Here is a 10,885-nt window from a genome sequence, read left to right as displayed (position 1 = left end):
CATCCGCTGATTTTCTTTTTCATGCGGTGTCACTGGCTTTCTTTTCAGGGTTAATATATTCAGGCCTTATTCACATTCACACACTGCAATAACATTTTGGTCAAATTTGTTTGTTTTTTTAACAGGCTTTTCGCCGATCCCCTTTCTATGGTTTGCTCTGCACTGTGAGCAAGATATACCCGGGTGTCCATGGTAACATTGCTGCCAACTCGGTGGGCGTGTAATATATGACGTATGAAAGGTTCCACCGTCAGGTGGGCTGATGTAATCTGCCCGGCGATATGTGTTGCCCAACCTCTTAATGGCAGAGAACTCTATTGGTATGCGGGGAGACTGAGATCACTCCTCCCCTTCCCAGATGTGTGACGTGAATAGGTGGTTTAGAATCTAAGGCCGTCGGGATAGTGTGGAGCGAGTGCGCATGTACTATATGATGCATAGACCCTGGCCCCACCTTGACCATTTTGATTGGACGGTTACCATATTAAAGACCAGTGAGACGTACCGTTTAAGACACCCCCCAGGAAGAAGCATCACGCGAAACGCGCGTCGGGGCTTGCGGAAGCAGCAGGCCATCAGGCTGAGCACTTTGGGTGAAGACACGGAGCAGGTAATATGTATGGAGCAAGGGACACTTCACGTGAAACATCGATATTATGCTAATGATATCGCCACTATGGCATAGGTTGAGATATTTAGCAGATGGCGGTGAATGTGATAAAAACCTTGGTTGATACTTGGAGTAGTGTACTACTAAGCTGACCAGTCTTAGCGCTTTGCATTAGATTAAGTGGTCACAATTTATGCAGTGCTATGCTGCATCGGATTATATGCTTGGCTAGACAATTTATGGTCTAGTCAAAACTATTTGTTGTATGATTCAGATATATGCAGCGCCTTAATTGAAGAGACTGTGTGTATGATTTCACAGCAGAAGGATTTGTGACACTCCCAGATCTATTGATATGCGCATATAACAAGTGTTTCACTCGTGCTGACCGCATTTTTTGGTTGTACAGAGGCAACTTGTCATTTATGTATATGTACAGTTAGGTCCATATATATTTGGACAGAGACAACATTTTTCTAATTTTGGTTATAAAGATTACCACAATGAATTTTAAACAAAATTATTCAGATGCAGTTGAAGTTCAGACTTTCAGCTTTCGTTTGTGGGTATCCACATTAAAATTGGATGAAGGGTTTAGGAGTTTCAGCTCCTTAATATGTGCCATCCTGTTTTTAAAGGGACCAAAAGTAATTGGACAATTGGCTCCAAGGCTATTTCATGGACAGGTGTGGGCAATCCCTTCGTTATATCATTCTCATTTAAGCAGATAAAAGGCCTGGAGTTGATTTGAGGTGTGGTGCTTGCATTTCAAAGGTTTTGCTGTGAAGTAAACATGCGGTCAAAGGAGCTCTCCATGCAGGTGAAACAAGCCATCCTTAAGCTGCAAAAACAGAAAAAACCCATCTGAGAAATTGCTACAATATTAGGAGTGGCAAAATCTACAGTTTGGTACATCCTGAGAAAGAAAGAAAGCACTGGTGAACTCATCAATGCAAAAAGACCTGGGCGCCCACGGAAGACAACAGTGGTGGATGATCGCAGAATAATCCCCATGGTGAAGAGAAACCCCTTCACAACAGGCAACCAAGTGACCAACACTCTCCAGGAGGTCGGCGTATCAATATCCAAATCTGCCATAAAGAGAAGACTGGAAGAAAGTAAATAGAGGGTTCACTGCACGGTGCAAGCCACTCATAAGCATCAAGAATAAAAAGGCTAGACTGGACTTTGATAAGAAAAACATCTAAAAAAGCCAGCACAGTTCTGGAAGAACATTCTTTGGACAGATGAAACCAAGATCAACCTCTACCAGAATGATGGAAAGAGAAAAGAATGGCGAAGGCGTGGTCCAGCTCATGATCCAAAGCATAGCACATCATCTGTAAAACACGGCAGAGGCAGTGTGATGCTTGGGCATGCATGGCTGCCAGTGGCACTGGGTCACTAGTGTTTATTGATGATGTGACACAGGACAGAAGCAGCCAAATTAATTGTGAGGTATTCAGAGCCATACTGTGTGCTCAGATCCAGCTAAATGCAGCCAAACTGATCGGTCGTCGTTTCATACTACAGATGGACAATGAACCAAAACATAAAGCCAAAGCAACCCAGGAGTTTATTAAAGCAAAGAAGTGGAATATTCTTGAATGGCCAAGTCAGTCACCTGATCTCAACCCAATTGAGCATGCATTTCACTTGTTAAAGGGACTCTGTCACCTGAATTTGGCGGGACTGGTTTTGGGTCATATGGGCGGAGTTTTCAGGTGTTTGATTCACCCTTTCCTTACCCGCTGGCTGCATGCTGGCTGCAATATTGAATTGAAGTTCATTCTCTGTCCTCCATAGTACACGCCTGCGCAAAGCAATCTTGCCTTGTGCAGGCATGTACTATGGAGGACGGAGAATGAACTTCAATCCAATATTGCAGCCCGCATGCAGCCAGCGGGTAAGGAAAGGGTGAATCAAACACCCGAAAACCCCGCCCATATGACCCAAAACCAGTCCCACCAAATTCAGGTGACAGGTTCCCTTTAAAGACTAAACTTCAGACAGAAAGGCCCACAAACAAACAGCAACTGAAAACCACCACAGTGAAGGCCTGGCAGAGCATCAAAAAGGAGGAAACACAGCGTCTGGTCATGTCCATGAGTTCACGACTTTAGGCAGTCATTGCCAACAAAGGTTTTTCAACCAAGTACTAAAAATAAACATTTTATTTCAAGTTATTGAATCTGTCCCATTACTTTTGGTCCCTTTAAAAACAGGGTGGCACATGTTAAGGAGCTGAAACTCCTAAACCCTTCATCCAATTTTAATGTGGATACCCTCAAATGAAAGCTGAAAGTCTGAACTTCAACTGCATCTGAATTGTTTTGCTTAAAATTCATTGTGGTAATGTCTATAACCAAAGTTAGAAAAATGTTGTCTCTGTCCAAATATATATTATTATTATTTATTTATATAGCACCATTGATTCCATGGTGCTGTACATGAGAAGGGGTTACATACAAGTTACAAATATCACATACCGTAAACAAACTAACAATGACGGACTGATACAGAGGGGCGAGGACCCTGCCCTTGCGGGCTTACATTCTACAGGATTATGGGGAAGGAGACAGTAGGTTGAGGGTTGCAGGAGCTCCGGTGTTGGTTAGGCGGTAGCTCCGGTGTTGGTGAGGCGGTAGCTCCGGTGTTGGTGAGGCGGTAGCCTGGACCTAACTGTATGTATGTAGTGTATTTTAATCTACATGTTAATACAATGTGTTCATTTTAATGAATATTTTTGTGACACTTCTTGGACCACAGTATAGTTATCTGTGTTCCTGGTAGGATATATATATATATATATATATATATATATATATATACATACATACATACATACATACATACATACACACACATACATACACACACACTAGATGGTGGCCCGATTCTAACGCACCGGGTATTCTAGAATATGTATGTAGTTTATTTATGAAGATTTCAGAATTATGCAATGACTACACAGGATTCGGCCGGCTGGGCGCGACCAATTAGCGAAGCGTGGTTCAAATTCCGCGCTAATTCGCGGCCACACTGCGTCTGTCGCTGATTGGTTGCACCCGGCCGTGAACAATCAGTGAAGCCAAGGCCAGCTCCAGGTTTTTGAGGGCCCCGGGCAAAAGAGTCTCACAACCCACGTAGCATATAACACAGCACACGTAGTATATAGCACAGGCACGTAGTATATAGCACAGCTACGTCATATATAACACAGCCACGTAGTATATAACACAGCCCCCGTAGTATACAGCACAGCCCACGCAGTATATAACACAGCCTATGTAGTATATACCACACCCTACGTAGTATATAGCACAGGCCACATAGTATATTGCACATTCACGCAGTATATAACACAGCCCACGTAGTATATAGCACAGCGATGCAGTATATAACACAGGCCATGCAGTATATAACACAGCCCACGTAGTATATAGCAATGTGGACACCATATCCCTGTTAATAAAGAATTAAAATAAAAAAGTTATATACTCAATTCTGGCGGCCCTCGGATCCAGCCCAGGCCTTTAGCGATGCTCATCGCAACGCTCCGTTCCCAGTAATGCCTTGCAGCAATAACCCGTGATGATGTAGCGGTCTCACGAGACCGCAACGTCATCTCCGGTCATTGCCACAATGCTTTCTTGGGACCGGATAGTCGTGAGGAGCGGGAAAGGCTGGTGCGGGCGTCAGAAGGTGAGAATATAATGTTGTTTTTTTTTTTGTTTTATTATTTTTAACATGATATATTTTTACTATTGATGCTGCATAGGCAGCATCAATAGTAAAAAGTGAAGCGGTGTTTAAATCTTGCCCCAATATCGCTGATTGGTCGCGGAAGTCAACCTTAGACAATTATATATATATATATATAGATATACTACCGTTCAAAAGTTTAGGGTCACCCAGACAATTTTGTGTTTTCCATGAAAACTCATACTTTTATTAATCAAATGAGTTGCCAAATGAATTTAAAATCTAGTCCAGACATTGAAGGAGAAAATTATTATTTCAAATAAAAATCTTTTTTTTTTTAACCTGGTCAAACTTTGCTTTCGTCAAAGAATACTCCCTTTGCAGCAATTACAGCATTGCAGACCTTTGGCATTCTAGCAGTTAATTTGCTGAGGTAATCTGGAGAAATTTCACCCCATGCTTCCAGAAGCCCCTCCCACAAGTTGGTTTGTCTTGATGGGCACTTTTTGCGTACCATACGGTCAAGCTGCTCCCACAAAAGATCAATGGGGTTGAGATCTGGTGACTGTGCTGGCCACTCCATTACAGATAGAATACCAGCTGCCTGCTTCTTCCCTAAATAATTCTTGCATAATTTGGAGGTGTGCTTTGGGTAATTGTCCTGTTGTAGGATGAAATTGGCTCCAATCAAGCACTGTCCACAGGGTATGGCATGGCGTTGCAAAATGGCCTTCCTATCGCCTTCCTTAATCAAAAGCCCTTTTACATTGTACAAATCTACCACTTTACCAGAACCAAAGCAACTCCAGACCATCACATTACCTCCACCATGCTTGACAGATGGAGTCAGGCACTCTTCCAGCATCTTTTCAGTTATTCTGCGTCTCACAAATGTTCTTCTGTGTGATCCAAACACCTCAAACTTGGATTCGTCTGTCCGTAACACTTTTTTCCAATCTTCCTCTGTCCAATGTCTGTGTCCTGTTGCCGATATTAATCTTTTCCTTTTATTAGCCAGTCTCAGACATGGCTTTTTCTTTGCCACTCTGCCCTGAAGGCCAGCATCCCAGAGTCGCCTCTTCACTGTAGACGTTGACATTGGCATTTTGTGTGTACTATTTAATGAAGCTGCCAGTTGAGGACCTGTGAGGCATCGATTTCTCAAAGTACTTGTCTTGTTGCTCAGTTGTGCAGCGGGGCCTCCCACTTCTCTTTCTACTCTGGTTAGAGCCTGTTTGTGCTCTCCTCTGAAGGGAGTAGTACACACCGTTGTAGAACATTTTCAGTTTCTTGGTAATTTCTCGCATGGAATAGCATTCATTTCTAAGAACAAGAATAGACTGTTAAGTTTCACATGAAAGTTCTTTTTTTCTGGCCATTTTGAGAGTTTAATGGAACCAACACATGTAATGCTCCTGATTCTCAACAAGCTCAAAGGAAGGTCAAGTTTATAGGTTCTCTGATCAGCCAAACTGTTTTCAGCTTTGCTAACATACTTGCACAAGGGTTTTCAAGGGTATTCTAACCATCCATTAGCCATAAGGACACTGGAGTGATGGTTGATGGAAATGGGCCTCTATACACCTATGAAGATACTGCATTACAAACCAGACATTTGCAGCTAAAATAGTAATTTACCACAATGTATAGAGTGTATTTCTGAATCATTTAACCCCTTCATGACCCAGCCTATTTTGACCTTAATGACCTGGCCGTTTTTTGCAATTCTGACCAGTGTCCCTTTATGAGGTAATAACTCAGGAACGCTTCAAGGAATCCTAGCGGTTCTGAGACTGTTTTTTCATGACATATTGGGCTTCATAATAGTGGTAAATTTAGGTCAATAATTTTTGCGTTTATTTGTGAAAAAAATGGAAATTTGGCTAAAATTTTGAACATTTTGCAGTTTTCAAATTTTGATTTTTTATTCTGTTAAATGAGAGAGTTATGTGACACAAAATAGTTAATAAATAACATTACCCACTTTACATCAGCGCGATTTTGGAAACTTTTTTTTTTTTTTGCTAGGAAGTAGTAAGGGTTAAAAGTTGACCAGCGATTTCTAATTTTTACTGCAAAATTTACAAAACCATTTCTTTTAGAGACCACCTCACATTTGAAGTCAGTTTGAGGGGCCTATATGGCTGAACATAAAGTGACACCATTCTAAAAACTGCACCCCTCAAGGTGCTCAAAACCACATTCAAGAAGTTTATTAAGCCTTCAGGTGCTTCACAGCAGCAGAAGCAACATGGAAGGAAAAAATGAACATTTAACTTTTTAGTCACAAAAATCATCTTTTAGCAACAATTTTTTTATTTTCCCAAGGGTAAAAAGAGAAACTGGACCCCAAAAGTTATTGTACAATTTGTCCTGAGTACGCCGATACCCCATATGTGGGGGGGAACTACTGTTTGTGCGCACGACAGGGGTCGGAAGGGAAGGAGCACCATTTGACTTTTTGAATGAAAAATTAGCTCCAACTGTTAGTGGACACCATGTCGCGTTTGGAGAGCCCCTGTGTGCCTAAACATTGGAGCTCCCCCACATGTGACCCCATTTTGGAAACTAGACCCCCCCAAGGAACTTATCTAGATATGTGGTGAGCACTTTGAACCCCCAAGTGCTTCACAGAAGTTTATAACGCAGAGCCGTGAAAATAAAAAATAATTTATCTTTCCTCAAAAATGATGTTTTAGCAAGCAGTTTTTTATTTTCACAAGGGTAGCAGGAGAAATTGGACCCCAATAGTTGTTGCCCAGTTTGTCCCGAGTATGCTGGTACCCCATATGTGGGGGTAAACCACTGTTTTGGCGCACGTCGGGGCTCGGAAGGGAGGGAGCACCATTTGACTTTTTGAATGCAAGATTGTCTGGAATCAATGGTGGCGCCATGTTGCGTTTGGAGACCCCTGATGTGCCTAAACAGTGGAAACCCCTCAATTCTAACTCCAACACTAACCCCAACACACCCCTAACCCTAATCCCAACACACCCCTAACCACAAGCCTAATCTTAACCCTATTTCCAACCCTAGCCCTAAGGCTATGTGCCCACGTTGCAGATTCATGTGAGATTTTTCCGCACCATTTTTGAAAAATCCGCAGGTAAAAGGCACTGCGTTTTACCTGTGGATTTACCACGGATTTCCAGTGTTTTTTGTGCAGATTTCACCTGCGGATTCCTATTGAAGAACAGGTGTAAAACGCTGCGGAATCCGCACAAAGAATTGACATGCTGCGGAAAATAGAACACAGCGTTTCCGCGTGGTATTTTCCGCACCATGGGCACAGCGGATTTGGTTTTCCATAGGTTTACATGGAACTGTAAAGCTGATGGAAAACTGCTCCGAATCAGCAGCAGCCGATCCGCAGCCAAACCCACTGTGGATCCGCAGCCAAATCCGCACCGTGTGCACATAGCCTAATTCTAAGGGTATGTGCACACGATGCGGAAAACGCTGCGGATCCACAGCGTTTCCGCAGCTGTGGGTCTGCAGCAGTTTCCCATGAGTTTATAAAAAACGCTGCGCACATGCTGCTGAAAAAACTGCGCGGAAACGCAGCGGTTTACATTCCGCACATTTCACTTCTTTCTGCGGATTCCGCAGCGGTTTTACAACTGCTCCAATAGAAAACCGCAGTGAAATCCGCAGTGGTTTTGCACTGCGGATTTATAAAAACCGCTACGGAAAAATCCGCAGAGGACCAGAATACGTGTGCACATTCCCTAACCCTAGTTCTAACTCTAGTGGAAAAAAATATATATATTTTCTTTATTTTATTATTGTCCCTACCTATGGGGGTGATAAAGGGTGTGTGTGTGGGGGGGGGGGGTTCATTTACTTTTTTTTTTATTTTGCTCACTGTGATAAAGTCTATCACAGGCAGATCAGGGTTTCCAGCTATGGCCGATGATATTGCAGCATCGGCCATGGCTGGATTGTAATATTTCACCAGTTTTCATAGGTGAAATATTACAAATCGCTCTGATTGGCTGTTGAAAGTGAAACTGACAATCAGAGCGATCGTAGCCACGGGGGGGGGGGGGGGGGGGGGGGGGGGGGGGGGTTTGGGGGAGTGACCCCCCTGGGCTAAAGTACCACTCCCCCTGTCCCTGCAGATCGGGTGAAATTGGAGTTAACCCTTTCATCCGATCTGCAGGGACGCGATCCCTCCAGGACACCACATAGGCGTCACAGGTCGGATTGGCACCGACTTTCATGACGCCTGCGTGGCATCAAAGGTTGGGAAGGGGTTAATGTTAGCTTCATTGGAAAAAACTGCTTTTCTTTAAAAAATAAGGAAATTTCTAAGTGACCCTAAATTTTGAACGGGTGTGTGTCTGTGTGTGTAAATTTTTGGTGAAGAATCAACAACAAGTGGAACACAATTGTGAAGTTGAATGAAATTTATTGGTTATTTAAAATTTTTGTGGAAATTCAAAAACTTAAAAGTGGGGCGTGCAATATTATTCGGTCCGTTTAACTTAATACTTTGTTGCGCCACCTTTTGCTGCGATTACAGTTGCAAGTCGCTTGGGGTGTCTCTATCAGTTTTGTACATCGAGAGACTGAAATTCTTGCCCATTTTTTCTTGACAAACAGCTTTGATGGAGATCGTTTGTGAACAGCAGTTTTCAGCTCTTTCCACAGATTCTCGATTGGATTGAGGTCTGGACTTTGACTTGGCCATTCTAACACCTGGATACGTCTATTTGTGAACCATTCCATTGTAGATTTTGCTTTATGTTTGAGATCATTGTCTTGTTGGACAAATCTCCGTCCCAGTCTCAGGTCTTTTTCAGACTCCAACAGGTTTTCTTCAAGAATGGTCCTGTATTTGGCTCCATCCATCTTCCCATCAATTTTAACCATCTTCCCTGTCCCTGCTGAAGAAAAGCAGGCCCAAACCATGATGCTGCCACCACCATGTTTGACAGTGGGGGATGGTGTGTTCAGGGTGATGAGCTGTGTTGCCTTTAGGCCAAACATATCGTTTGGCATTGTTGCCAAAAAGTTCGATTTTGGTTTCATCTGACCAGAGCACCTTCTTCCACATGTTTGGTGTGTCTCCCAGGAGGCTTGTTGAAAACTTTAAACTACACTTTTTATGGATATTTTTGAGAAATGGCTTTTTTGCCACTCTTCCATAAAGGCCAGATTTTGCAGTGTACGACTGATTGTCCCACCTCAGCTGTAGAGACTTGATTACACACAGGTGGATTATATTTATCATCATTAGACATTTAGGACAGCATTGGATCATTCAGAGATGACGACTCGGCGACGACGTTTAAGAACTAGTGAATAATCTTGTTACTTAAGATCTCCCCAAGCATGCTCGGGTGACCTCAGAGATTTAGTTTTCATCACCACAGCTGAATGATTTACATTTGTTAGCCAGCATACGTACATGTGGGGGTTGCCTGGTTGCTAGGGAATCCCCACATGTAATCAAGCTGGCTAAGAGATGTAAATCATTCAGCTGAGGAAAACGAAATCTCCGAGCACTAAAAAAAAAAAAAATACTCGGAGGACATCTGAGCGTGCTTGGGAAATCTCGAGTAACGAGTATATTCACTTATGATAAGAACCAAGATACATGTTTTCTGGTACTAAGAAATGCCATAAGGGATGTATTCCTGCTCCAGGTAAAAAAAATAACTTCATATAAGTGTTATTACATCCAATGCAAATTAATAGAAGGCAACACCTTTCAAACAATTTTTTTTTTTTTTTATTAAAAAAAAAAATATCTTGACAATCAACACAGAAGAGTTGCAATACATCCTTTGTTTTCCTTTTTGCCACACGGATGGTTGGGTTGTGATCTAGTGGGCATGGAAAAACAGGATCATTGGTGATGTAGCATTGCATCCCCATTTCTTATAGCCACAATTGGATAGCAGGGATGAGAGAATACATTTGCACGACCCTGCTCCAGACGAATCTACAATGCCAGCGATCAAACTGCTAGTTTTGGCATTATAAAAACAAATTCAAGTGGAAGTTGGTGCAGCCAGGTGATCGTGTCTCAGCTACTAACTGAATACAACTTCTAGCCTCACATTTTAAGTCAGGAACCAGCCGAGTATAGAGTGATGGGAGACCCAAAAATCCCAGACTATTCCTGACAGACAGTAAGGAGAAGTTCCACTTTATTTTATTGTGCAAAAATTGTCATACTATAGGGAAAACAAACATTTACAAAAAAAAAGTGTCAAGCACAGCCTCAAGGTCAAGCCCCTGCAAACATTTTTATACAACACTCGGCAATGAAATACTTTTACAACATTGTAAGGGGGCTTGATATAAAAGGTTATTAGCATTAGGTGTCTGGCCATAGCACTCAAAGCATGGCTACCATGAGAAAATGCACTTTATACCTCCCCTGGAAGCCACAGACTGTCATATGGGTGTGCTGGTTCAGCTACCATCATTGCTCACAGTATGGCGAGTGGCAGCTAAAGGCATGCTCAAGCACTGACTGCCAGACTGCAGTGGGAACTAATAGCGCCAGCACACCTGACGAATGGGCAGCTTCCAGGAGGAATGAAGTTTCATTTTCTC

This window comes from Ranitomeya imitator, chromosome 1 (assembly GCF_032444005.1).
Source record: "Ranitomeya imitator isolate aRanImi1 chromosome 1, aRanImi1.pri, whole genome shotgun sequence".
Lineage (NCBI taxonomy): Eukaryota > Metazoa > Chordata > Amphibia > Anura > Dendrobatidae > Ranitomeya > Ranitomeya imitator.
This window is presented reverse-complemented; position numbering follows the sequence as displayed.